The sequence below is a fragment of the Myiozetetes cayanensis genome, unplaced genomic scaffold (genome assembly GCF_022539395.1).
Source record: "Myiozetetes cayanensis isolate MyiCay16 unplaced genomic scaffold, myiCay2020 scf13, whole genome shotgun sequence".
Lineage (NCBI taxonomy): Eukaryota > Metazoa > Chordata > Aves > Passeriformes > Tyrannidae > Myiozetetes > Myiozetetes cayanensis.
Genome location: NW_026086937.1, coordinates 9,188,466 through 9,202,255, shown reverse-complemented (window position 1 = coordinate 9,202,255; position 13,790 = coordinate 9,188,466). Strand labels below are relative to the sequence as shown.

Sequence of the window (13,790 nt, the reverse complement as noted above, 5' to 3'; positions counted from 1 at the left end):
AATAAAGAATTATAATTAATTTACTATCTTGGTATAAAAGGACAGAGGAGGGATGTGACTAATTAAGCAGTACTACCTCTACAGAGGAGGAAAATCTAGATCAGAGAGCGGACAGGTGTGTTCTCTGAACTTTCTGGTGAAGTGACCTACCCCATACAACCACAGGTCAGTAAGTGTATGCCACATTCACAGCTGTGACCATAACCTGCCCCACCTCACTTGAGTGGGCTGGGACTGACTGCTCAAGTGCAAGAATTCCAGGATACCTTGACTAAGGCCCACATCAGACCTGCCCCACAGGGAGCTGGTGAAGTCCAACAAGGAACAAGTAACAAGAGTCCCTTGATATACCCTTTGAGAAAGGATAACCCAGCTCCCTGCAAGCAATCCTCTGTGGCTCACAAAGAGTGTAAACAGTGTGTGTTTTCACTCTGGCAATCTGTCCACCTCTCCTGTGTGTCCTGCAGGGTTATAATGCTTCTCCTCCTCATATGAGGAAAGCGTTCCAGAATCGGTGTGAGATGAGAATCTGTATGTTTAAACTGCCTAAAGGTTATCACAGACATCTGGAAGAACTGCCCAGATTCTAACCATATGTCACACTAGAGACAACTACTTTTTTAATGAAATACATAGTTTTGAGACAGCAGCTATTACTGGTCCCTGACAGGCAAGCACTGGTAACAGCAGCACCTTGCTCTGCCACTGGGTTGCCATGCACAACCACCACTTGCAGGAAGATGGAATACTTCACTCGACATTTATTGGTCTCAGATTAGTAAGTCTATAAATTAAGAAACTACTTGCAGCCCAAATGTGACTCTCTACGCATAAGAAGTCTCCAGTAAATGCACTGTGATGTCAACAGAAATAATCACTGCATAAATGCAGCCAAATCATTGCTAAATGAAGCCAAATATGCTTCATGACAGCACAAAAAAAGGAAGGAATTCCAGGCCACAGCTCTTCTCTGTATTTTAAAAGGACTCAGTAGCTGCCAAGGTCTCTGCCTGCCTTGCCCTGTCACGGATTTTTCAGCACCACTCCTGAGAGCCATGGGTAGGATCTTGCTGCTGAGTTGGGTACCCAGAGGCCAATAAAAGCTTGGAGGAAGGGGCCACTGCTCTTTGGGACATATTTACACAGTGACTTACAGCAGGAATTCTTGGTCCACAGGCTCTATGGGAAACATCTCCTGAAGTGAAGAAAGGTCATAGATTTACCACAGCTGTGCCTCAGGGGGTGATACAGGGCATCTATCATGTGTAAATCCTCAAGACTGCAGTCCTGAACTACAATGATCACATGAAATTATTTTTCCTCAATGTTTACACTGTAGGAAAAAAAAATATTGCATGAACAGCAGCATATTTTAGCCCTGAACTTAAGAAGACCTTTTCCTCTGGCTAAAGGGTATCCCTTTAAACAAAGATGAGCAGACTGATCCAACTCTGAAACTTCCTCTCATTAGCCACTGTGATTTCCTATTTCCATGAGTAATGTATTTCCCACAAAGATCAGACCGTTTTTCAGAGCAATGCTATAAAGAGACATCCTTTTGCTTGGGTGTTCCTTGTGCGTGTGCCTTTTTTTTGTTATCCTCAATGGGAACAAAGCTAATTTCAAAGCATTAGGGTATGTTGTCTTCATAGCACAGAACTGACAGATGTTCCATATGCTGAAAATAAACCTTAATGCTATTCCTGTACTGCCCTCAATGAGCTTTGCCTTTTATTTTTCACAGCATGGGAAAAACCTGGGCCAAGGTGCAGGTTTAGAGGATTCAGCAGATAGTTGTTCCTCTGCTGCAGTCTAGGAAATGCTCATCTGGCTCTGCTCCTGAGGTGGGACTACTGAGAGGGCAGCATATCAGCAAGTTATGAAAAGGGAGCTGGACAGACACAAGTCCCAGGAAGTGACATCCTAAGGTGACACGACAGTAACAAACACCTGCTTGTTCTGAAAACTGAGCAAAGCCAAGGCAAATAACAAACCTGCACCCGTGTGTCTGAAGATATGATTGGTGATGAGTGGAAGGTGTCCCTGCCCAGGGCAGAGGTTTGGGAACTAGATGGTCTTTAAGGTCCCTTTCAAGCCAAACCACTCTATGATTCCCTGACCTGTGAAAATGAGCACACACGTGCTGTACCTTCCCAACAGGTCCCCCTGCAATTCGTTTACCTACAAACCCTTTGCTCAGCAGAAGCAGCTCAAAAACAGCTCTTCCAAAACATCACTAAAACACTCACCTTTGAAACCAGTGGGATTTTGTTCCATCAAACTAAGGGTATACAATTTTAAAACTTACAAAACCTAGTGGATTGTCCCAGAGAACCCAAATTCCAGCATGCTTATTATTAAGCCACAATGGCAAAAACAGTAAAATCTACAACAATTTAAGGTGAATTTTCATTTACCCAGGTAAAACCATGAACTAGCTCCATTTTGCAATGCAAGCCCTGATGAGATTATTCCTTACCAACATGGAGCTTGACACCAACTGCTCATGCCAGTCTGTGCCCCTAATCTCTATGTGCATAAATATTCAGATAATACTATTTCTACTATTAATAATGATAATAAAAGTACCTCCCCCACATCAGGCCCAGTGAGAAATCACAATCTGAAAGCATTTCAAAAGCTGTCAACCATGAAAATCAATCAGTGCTGACAACCTCAGCTGAAACAGGGCTCATGGAGGCAGTTTCCAGCATCACTGGAGAGCTGCCAGCTTAATCCCCTCGCTGTAAACACAGCGTTGGGAGCGCCTCTGACAAGGGAAAATGAGCAGATTACATGGGGAGGTAACAAGCTTGAACTGCACCACCACATCATGAATGGCAGGGTGGAGGGGAGAAATCAGCCTCCCTTTCTCTCCCAAATTATTTGCTTTTGGCCAATCTTTGAGGAACCCTTCCAGCAAGACAAGTTACCCCTACACACATCACTACACCCCTACTCTAAAAACAAGGTGGTGATGGTAAGGGGTAAACTCTTTTGCTGAGTCCAAAAGAAAATAAGCCATCTGCAAATTCTCAGCTTCTCTCATCTTCACAGCACCCTACTGATATGTGCCCTTGACAATCACCACAAAAGCAGGTTTGGTTTGAGTGTCAGGAGTCACTCCATCCCAGGCAGAACGCTATATCCGCTATATCCGGGGCCTTCTTGCTCTCCTGCCTTCTCTGAACAAGAGGCTGTTGAGCATCCTCTGGGCTCTCCCTTGGGCCATCCAGGAAACAGTATTTAAAGGGAGTAGATTGAAATGGACATGCAATCAAACTGATTACTCACCACAGCTTTCGATATACAAGGTTCTCTTAAACAAAACTGGCACTTTTAAGTCCCATTAGTTCACCCTTTCTTATGCTCGTGACCCCTTCCAAACGGTGCTACAGTTGATACAGTGAGAAACTAAACCCAAATCCGATAAGGAAAATCCCCCTGATGATTCACAGGTTTGTATCATTACTTACATCCCATCTAGAAGTGCTCAGACATTTCTCGACCCCGTGGTTTCACCAGCACTACAACCAAGCCGGTTACTGCTCTCTCTCACACGGCCTTTGCTCTGTTGTGCAAACAGCTGGCAGTTGTTCTCTGAGAATAAGCCCACCAGCCAGAAACTACAAATATTTTACAAGGCTTCCTCCTTGATTTAAAGGCTTCACTGAAAGGAATCCGTGCAGGGGTCTGTGTGCCACTGGCATCAGCCATGCCCGTGTGCAGCCGTGCCTGCTCCCAGGGGTTGCTGCAGACAGTGCATAAATGAAGGAAACATCAAAACCCTCCAACGCCCTCTGAGTTTTTGTCTTCGCTGTTGGACACCAGGGATTTATGATTTCAATGGTTGGATTTTTTTCAAAAACTTCGTGCTTTTGAACAAAGAAATGAACCCTTCAAAACACTGCTTTACATGGCAGTTCTCACCCAACAGCTGTTACAGATAATATTCATGCCTTATTATTATTCATGAACGTTCAACTGAACCATTTTTTTGTTTCCACAAATGTTAGGGAAATGGCTGCTTTCTCCAGAGCTGAAAGGGTGCTTGTGCAAGAACAAGAATCCCTATTATTACCTTAATGGTCACTATTCTCAGTTGTTCATTTCCTCCCTTTAGAAATTTAAATCGTGCAATCAGAACAGAGCACCACCACCACCTGACTTGTAAGACACTCACTCCCAATTCCAGCGAGAAAATAATTCAAACAGGCTATTTCTACAAAACTGCTTATCCAAACTACTCTGTGAATCAATGTCATGTTTGTTGAAATCAGAAGGAGTAAAATGACTTGGAGAACAGTTAGTCCACAGTGAACACTGGCATTATTTTTCAGCAATGAGCTACTGATCAGCTTTATTTCTGAACAGCCCTGCACAGTCAGACAGTACGAGTGTGGGAACTGGGGGTAAAAGGAAGAGGATCAGAAACTCCTTGAGGAGCTTGAGAAAATCTTGACACTTTTAGCTTTAAGTATTTACTTTTCTACTGAACCTTTAGTGAACATTATCCATCTTAGGGTGTTTAAATTTAATTTAGTAGAGTATTTTGGTACAAGATTCTGGCATTCTCCAATCTACTTATATGGAAAACGGATTTATGTGAGGTACAAACTGCAGCTTTACACCTGTAAAGTATCAGTAGGAGAAACAGGTATTTTTCACCACTTCTTCAAACTTGCTTTCATGCTTGATAAATGAAAGACTTCCCTATTTGAAAAGCTTCTTTAGAATAGCATTTGAGCAACAAAGTTAACCCTTGCTCTGCCTACATGCCTGGAAAACAAATCTTACAGCTCATTGTGAAACTGAAAGAAGGTAGATTTAGATATTAGGAATAACTTCTCCACTGTGAGGGTGGGGAGGCCCTAGCACAGGTTGCCCAGAGAAGCTGTGGGTGTCCCATCCCTGGAAGTGTTCAAGGCCAGGCTGGGGCTTTGAGCAACCTGGGCTAGTGGAAGGGGAGCTGGGAGATGAGCTTTAAGCCCCTCCCAACACAAACCATTCAGTGAATTCCAAGAGTCTCCCTCACTTGTGTCATTGGTCACCTCAGTGTTTTTCTAAGTGGAAAGTGCAGATTCAGAACCAAATCTGTCTCAAAAAAGAAGCTTCAGTAGGTGCAGAGGTGAGATATCTCCTTTAAATATAGGTACAGGGTAAGAATGGTGGCTTCTCTTAGGAGCACAAAGGCACACAGAAAACTAAACATGGATCTGTGCTGGGGTCTCTCCCAGGCAACACATTCCCAGTCGATATGAAAATAGATGAGTAATGACACCAAGTTCACAAGCACCAGAATATCAAGATAGGAAAGAGAGTATTTCAAGGAGCTGCAGAAAGACCTAACTGGAATAAAAGGGCAGATGAAACCCAGGTAGAAAAATGTTAAATAATACACACAAAGTAATCCTAACTCTACATATGCTGTGATGGGCTGAAATTGGTCATTTCAGAACCCAGCCCTGAGAGTTAACAATGAATAAAAATGCCAGTTCAAAACTGTCAAAAAGCAAAGACAGTTACAGGAATTAAGAACAGAAAAGCAAACATGGAATAGTAACTCTGATGGAAGTATAGACACAGATTCTGTTCTCTTACCATCTGCAAAAGGAGGCACCTGAACCTGCACTTTCAGCCTGAAATAGAGATAAATGAGTAGGCACATGGACCAGGGCTATGGAATGTTGTGACACGCAGCAGATTCCTGGAGATCAGCTGTCCCCTGTACCTGGGACTGGAATGGGGGTGACAAATGGAACTTGCAGGTGGCCAATTCACAAGCGGCTGGGGAAGTGGTTCTTCACACAGTTCTTCAGTTAAGACTGTGAAACTCATTTTCACAAAACGCTGGAAGTGCTAAGAAAATTAAACTGGAAAAATTAATGGAAGTAACAGCCGAAGGTGTCACCTCTGACTCCGGGATGTCTTTGAGGATGCAACACATCTAGGATAATTCCCTGTCCTGGGGCTATTTTGCAGGCTTTCAGTCTAGCTGCTGTTGGATATAGGGCCTAGGCAGACACTCGTGGTCTGACATGATACATCATTCACTAAAATAACTAAAAAAACATTACAAGCTTAACACAACTTACTCAAAACAGATTTAAATTGGGGTTTAGTACAATATCTGTGTCCCACTGAAGAACCCTTCAGTGGAGTTGATGTAGGGAAAGGCCTCTGTAAGAAAAAATGTGAGTATGACAGGTCCTTTCAACATGTTTATAGATCTGTCACACTTGGATACAGAAAGGACCTAACTTTCAGGATGACAGGAACGCTCTTACATTATGGAAAAGTAAAATCAAAACAGCAGCCTAGGGAAAAATAATAAAAAAAAAATATATCTCTCCTGTCCAAATTAAGTCCATTACAATAGTATTGCCACAATGAGGTGTCTGAAGCTCTTAGCAGCTTTGCTTGGCAGGCTGAAAAAACAGGAATCTTTCCTTTGTAATGCCTGGAGGATAAATTAAGCACAGTTTTACTGTTCTCAACTGTGTGCCCTGATGATCACCTTCTGTAAGTTATTATCCACTCGTACCTTGCACTATCCTTTCATCGGCCATATCATAAGGATACAAGCTTATTCTGGCTGGAAAATCCTATCCACAAAAACACATTTCTGTTCTTTCTATGATAACCTGAACAATACTCCCAACCACAATCAAATAAGAAGCTTGTACTGAAAAGATTTCCCCTAATCTGCAAGTGCAAATGGCAACGATAAAAAGGGGAATTCAGCATGAAAAATCCAACCCCTAGGACACTGATGGTGGAAAAGACAAAGCACTGGAAAGCAAGAGAAATACCTCTGTGATTCAGAGAAAATACATAATTAAAAAAAATTTGGAGAACCCCATGCAATCAAGGCAAAAATCAATTGTGTGTGCATTGGGCAGCTCTCAATGCCCAGGAGGATTCGAGCTGCCATTCATATGCTGAAGAGATTTCCAAGACCAGTCAAATCCCACCGGAGGGAGGGGAACACTAAGAGGGGGAAAAGGAACCTAAAAGCCTGAAACTCTTCCAACTTCCAACTGCAGGCTGCCACACACCTGCGAAAGCGGGAGCAGGGAGGCCGAAGGGCAGGCGGGAGGGAGGCCGGGGCAGAGTCCTGGGCTCAGCAGGGGCCGGGCTGGCTGGGCGGGGGGCTCAGGCTGCGGCTGCAGAGCCTGTCGGGCTCGCTGCTCCCCATTAATCATCTGGTGCAAAGCTGGGCTTCAGCAGAGGGCCTGACATGAGAGCCAGGATCTAATAAAAGCCTGACAGACTGGCAGTGAGACAGCCTCCTGCCTGTCTTGCTCCTTCCCTTTCAAATGGGTGGTAAAGGCTGGGGGAGAACAAAGAGACACCAGTGATTGGTAACAACTTAATATCTTTGTGCGGCTTTATCAGGCTTTTTAGCTAATGACTAAAGCAACTTCACCTCTACAAAATCAATCATCACGTCATAAAAGTCTGAAACACTACAAAATTAAGTGCCTGCCCCAGGGATATAGCGCATGTGTCATGTTTAAAGTGAATCTAATTCTGCTGGGGGTCCCTGGATGTTACTTTTTACTTTCATGTTCCTTGGAGATATTCAGAGATGAGGAAAGACATGGCAAAAGAATCCAGAATTCATGCCTTCCCTTAAAAATATGATTCAAGTAATCCCTTAATTCACTTATGAGAGCTGTGTGCTTATCAGAGAAGTGAACTCAGTGCTCTAAATAACTTTACCAGGAGTACACCAGTGGGAACAAGGCTGCAGCAGTCAAAGGGGATGGACAGCACAATCTGGTTCCTCCCCAAGATGCTCAGCCTTCAACAGAAAGGCAAACAAACCCCACGTGTGACCTCCCGAGTCCTCACTGTAACCACTCTAAACTGACTCTTCTTTATAATGTTAACAACTAAAAAGGGATGGTCTGGAAACCATCCTTTTTGAGCCACCATCCTCAAATGCAGACGAGGGCAAGCAGGTGAAGACAAGCCTGTGTGGTATCTGGTAGGTACAGGATTCCTGTTTAAGGGCAGATGAGCAGAATCAAGGCTGTGCTTCTACAACAGGTGCCTGTAGGTACAGAACTCCCTGAATTTCACTGGGAAACTTTCACCTTCCTCATGATACTGCATTGTGTCAAGTTAGTTTTGACATCAGTATATTACTCTGGATTGCACTGGCAACATGATTTAGTCTTTGTCACTCAAAGATACAGAACTGAAAGATACTAGAGATGGATATCAATTTCTAACAGGGAAACAGCTCGGAAATTTTAAGAAAATGACTGATGGTAGGAAAGAGAAAAGTCCAAATAAAAATAAATAAATAAGTTCCTAATTTAGGACTTGGCAGCTCTTTACCCTGCTCTTTTCTCTCTCTTCTATACATACAAAAGAAAACAAACACTTCTGCATTTAGGCTCACATGCTCTGCAGCCTCTTCCTCCTGGCACAAGAGCAGAGTGAGGGCTACAAGCAGCACATGGGCCCTTGGCCTGGTCCTCGTGGAGGTGCAGCTGTGTCCTCCTGCACCACTGGATCACTCACACCTTTCTTCCCTCTTTTGCCATTTAGACAAAAAACACTCTTCCAATTTATGAAAAGGAAGATATTTCTCGAATTGGGTCAGACACTGAAAAGTGTGATCAAGGCTTAACTTCCTAAGCAATTTTAAAGAAGAGAACATCATATTCTCTTTCAAGTTTTTGTAACCCCTGACTAGATATTTATGTGACAATGACTTCAACTACCATTATCAATGGCTGTTGCACACAACCAGATGAGACCATGAGAGTCTCTACAGACAGAAGAGGTGGTATCTGTACAGTGCTTTGAGCTCTAAACTGTTTCTATTTCAATCCTGTTTGCAACCACACTAACCTTTTAACAGCAGGGCTCCTGCCAAGGATCAATTACTTGCCAGTGGATTTTTTTTTTTAAAGCTCAAATTTGATACAAGTCCTAGATTCTTTTCCCTCCCTTTCATACAATACATAATTCCAAGCCCTCCCTGTTCACAAACTTTCCAAGAACTGTATTTAGACAAAATGTAAACTGGCATATTTTCCATACGCTTCATGGAAATATTCCTAACCCCTTTTGCAAGCAGCTGAAGATGTGCTTTTATCTTGCCATGAAGTCATAAAGTTTAATTTGCAACATCACGGTTGCTTCTATGGCAACAGATGGTGACATCAAACACAGGATCATGACTTCACTACAGGATCAAGAAGGATTAGCTTTGCACTGAGGAAGTTAAGATCTAATACAAACAAATAGCTATAACAATTGCAAAGGGAATTTACAGGGGGATAGTTTACTCCCTGTGTAAATGTTCTTCTTGTTTACTCCAGTATGAAAATCCCTTTAAATCGACCAGCTGTTTGTGAATTAAGCACAAATGGATTAGCTCAAAACAAGTTCAAAGGTTTAAGATGGGGTTTGCACACGTACACAGTTATGACCGCACTTGGGCCTACAACTTCCACTGACACTCAGAAAGAAGGGGCCAGAATTACAGAATCATTCCCTCTCCATAACCTCAAGAACTTTCACCTGCCTTAAGCAGGCTGCAGTGTGAGTGCAGCATACCGGAGTTTAATTTTGAGCACAGCTTGTTACCCCTGAAAACCTTGTGGGGGCAGTTATTTAATTACACAATATATTATCTTTCCTAAGAGAATCCTTAAATGGATGAATTCCCTGGCCTTTCACCTTTCTGTTGCCAAAATGGGACCAAACAGAGTGGTCCCAGCTTGAAAGGCCTCTCTAGAGACACTGTTTATTACTAATGTCCCTAGCCAGAGCCAACCCTGGGTGGGACAGCATGTGCAATCAAAGAATCAGTTTCCCCTGAGGAAAAATATGGAGATGGATCTCTCCAGGACACAGCTGAGTCTGATGGTGGGATATAGAAATCCACATTCTGCAGCTGCTGCAAGGACTCTTGCAGGTGGGAGGAGAGACAAAAGCCTTAAGCAGCAGTTTGGGGCAGTGGCAGGGGAACTGTCCCCTAGGGAACCACCTTTACAAAAAGCTCTGAACCAGTTTTGCTCCTCTCTGCTGGGTTCCAGGCACAGGCCCTCAGAGCGTTGATTCTGCTCCATATGAAACCTGAAGTGCTACACACATGCTGACCCTGCCACTGCTCAGGCACTGACACCCGTCTTTTCATCACAGCAGATGCCAAGTCTTTCAACAAGTGGGATTTACCTTTCTGAGAAGCTTTCAAAGGGATTGTGCTGGAGTGCAGCATCCTCTGTGTCTCCCCAGACAGTTTTTAAGGCTGCAACAGTGCCAGCTTGGCCAGCTTTGCTGCCTGCAGGAGCAGCAGGCTGGGCACTGTCAGCATCCCCACCACAAGGTCCTGTTTTGAAAGAACCACCATCGTGGGGTATAAGGGTAACTCTGACTTCACGACTGGTCACTCTCACACCTCTTTGTTGAGATCCCAACTGGGGTATGAAATTCTGTTCCACTATCAGGGTCTTCTTTTATACAGACACATCAATTAGACTTCCAGTCCTGTTGCATAAAGCAGATTACGTTGATTAGCAAAGCCCTTAAGGAAGGGAAGACTTCGAGCAGTTCACTCCAGCACTAAAGCCAGGCAATAGCTGCAGCACACAGCAGGGCAACAGTCATTTTAGATCTCACCATCCATCTCATAGGTTTATAAGTGCTCTCTACATTTATTGTTGGAGGACTATCCTTACCTTACAAGCATTAACTTACAGTAAGGAACTCACCTAGGTAAATACACTTATTTTGCATATGCAGAATTAATATATCATCAAAGCCAACCAGGAAAACAACAGCAGGAGGGACACTATGGATACTGATGTAGTGGGATACGTTGGTTACATTCGCTTCCAAGCACATTTACTTTGAGGTGACAGATTTTTTGACCTTCTTCCACACATACTTACGTGATAACAAGAAATCTTTCCGTCTATGTTTATCACCTCTAGTTTTCTTTCCCTGACGCTCCTCAGTTCCAACCAACTTCCCGGTGTTCCTACTGAGCTCAGCTCCTATCTCAGTAACTCTATTAGATACTGTCTCCTCTCCAAATACTTCTAAGAGGAAGACAAAAGCTAAAAACTTGTTGGCCAGAACTAAAAGCATTTTTTATCTCAAAACAATAATCACTCAGTGAAATAAAAGACTGAGCGAAAAAAACCAAAGAAAGGCAGAAAACCTCAACGCTGCAGACATTTGACAAGCCATTTCAGTTCTGTGCCTCAGCACCAAGAAGCAAAGCATGGTGATAATACACCCTCTGCCCCTCTCCTTGCCTGTTGGGTTATCAAACAGGTGCTCTGCGTGATCCACACAGCAGACTGCTCTGCCCGAAGAACGTGGCAGTTCCTCTGCCAGCTTTCTGCAGAAAGCCATGAGGCAGAGCGATGGCTCCACCTGACACTGCCTTGGAGACCAGAAATACTAAAGAGACTCCAGAAGCAAGTGTGCTTCGCTGGTTTGAAGGAAGAAAAGATGAGGAGATGCACATATTTGGATCTTTTAGCAATTAGCCCAAGCAACAGGAGGAACAGCCACCAAGCACACAATTAGCAGATGCTGAAGGCACCAAAGGAAGAGCCAACTTGCAGAAATCTATTTTGCAACATCTGTGGGACCTAGAAACTTTATAATTGACATGTAAGTGTTCCCCACATGGTGGGCAGGTTCTTCTGGGATGAGCTGTTTGCAGGAGTCTCTGGTCCAAATCATCCCTAGGTCTGGGGAGGAGGATCATTCCTTCCCCACCAAACTGAAAGCAGGAAAAATGACAGTTCCTGCACAGAAAGCGAGGAATGGTGAAGGATGGGAGGCTACAGAAATACCTACTAAATTCCCTTCCTAAGAAGCCTGAGCTATTAGAGGAGAGCTCAGCATTTCATCCATGAGGATGATGCTGAGTAATGGTCAGTAGCAGTGTTGCTCTGGCTGTGTTTAAACCCACACTCAAAAATTATAAGAATAGATTGTGGCCTTTGGTTTTGCTAAAAAGACATGTTTAAGATCCAAGTTCTTTCAGCCTTCATATAATGGCTCTTAATATGAATCAGGTGCCTGCCTTTGACCCAGTTCTACTCACTGCTCCCAAAAAGCAACGCATCCTCCGAGTCCTGACCAGCAGATGAACCCAGGGCTGAGGCTCACTGGATCCACCTCATACAACACTGCCTATTCAAGTGTGACCTCCAGAGGCTCAGATGCCCATTCATATTTCATATTCTGCAGCTGTTTTCCCCCCCACTTTTGCTGCCTGGTTTTAATGCATCGCTGGGTCTCTGTACAACCCCTGCTTAAATATATCTTACTTTTTGTTGTAAGCAAGCAACGAGGTGAAAAGCAAAACTGAAAGGCCTGACAGTCCCAGCTTCCCACTGACATACTCCCTTGTTTACGTCAAAAACCAGGGGCTGTAAGTGACAAGAAAGCAGCACAGGATCATTTAAAAGGCAGCAGTGGCATGACAACCTTCAGCAGGCCAGAGTCGGTGTTTGTCAGGCTAGGAGGGTGGGATTGCATTAAGCTGCATTTCATTAAGAAAAAATAATACTCAGAAACTATTAAGGGGTCCCATGTGGCTGCTTCACCACATTTAATTTAATGTCTTTCCTCTCCAGCGACCAATCCACCCCCCACTTTCTTACAAATGATGACTTGTGGGTCTTAACCTTACAAGTGAAGATACGTTTGACCCATTAGTTACCCTATTTAAAGGCTTTTGTTAACTTAGAGTAAAGAGCTTGAGCCCCGGGTTTACACTGAGGCTCCAGATCAGAGAGGCAGATGGTGTCATAAAACCACCTCCCCCTACCCTATTTATTCAACTTCTGTTGTGCAATCGACGTTCATTCTTTATGCACCATTTTCTAGGCACCACGTTATCCCCACAGATCCTGAGCTGGGGCAGAGTGTCTGAAATGCTGGTCATGAGGAATGCCTCGGGCAGTGTGGGTGCTGGAAGCTGGTGTTACTGGTCTATTTCTTGGGAAGAACGTCCCAAACATCAAAACCCAGACTCCCAAATGCAAAAGCATCATTGAAGATGTAAAAATTCCATTTGCATTTCAGGAATTAGAGATGAAATAAGAGACAGAAACTACTTAATCTAAAATACAGCCTTGATGCTGCAGTGCCTTCTATGTCTGTTTTAATTTTTTAAACTTCCTGTTCTTATTGCCCAGAACCAGTTTGCCCACCAAATGTATGTATTTTCCCTTTCCAGAAAGAACTGCAGGAAAGATAATAAATCCTGACTCTGTTGGCTACAGAAGAGGATTTCCCCGTAAGCTGCAAAGTTCACAACCTTCAAAATTCATCTCTTAGAAGTGATAGATGACTCAAGAATAACATCTGCAGAATTAAGGAATGGAAAAAAAAATCCTAACACAAGCAACTCTCTCTTTTACATTACTTTTCTGAAAGAAACTGGAAGGCTAAAGGAGAAAAGAACCCACAAATCCCAAGTACTCAGTACTGAAGAATGTCAAGAGGCAACATACATGTTCATTAATAACAATAATAATTAAAGGACAATCTCTTCAGATACCCTGTCTCATAGTCAGTGAGTAAGATCCCTGCAGAAAAGGTTTCCAAAGCCTGGTTTGCTTGATTTTCAGAAGGAAAGGAATCACTATTGTGACCTGCTGGTAGCACATCTAAATTAGAGAGCAATGTTAATTCCATTGCTGCTTAGCACCAGCAGAACAACACTTCTCCCTGTGTGCCGTGGCTGCAAAGCCCAGAGTGTGGTCACTGGCTGATAAGGGGCTGGAGGCAAGATCCTG

At 43.5% G+C, this 13,790-nt stretch overlaps 1 protein-coding gene across 1 annotated transcript in view; it reads right to left on the bottom strand.

Annotated features, from left to right (window-relative positions):
• HS6ST1 (heparan sulfate 6-O-sulfotransferase 1) overlaps positions 1 to 13,790 on the bottom strand; it is a 185,442-nt gene that overhangs the window by 106,017 nt on the left and 65,635 nt on the right. The gene's annotated exons all lie outside the window — the stretch shown is intronic.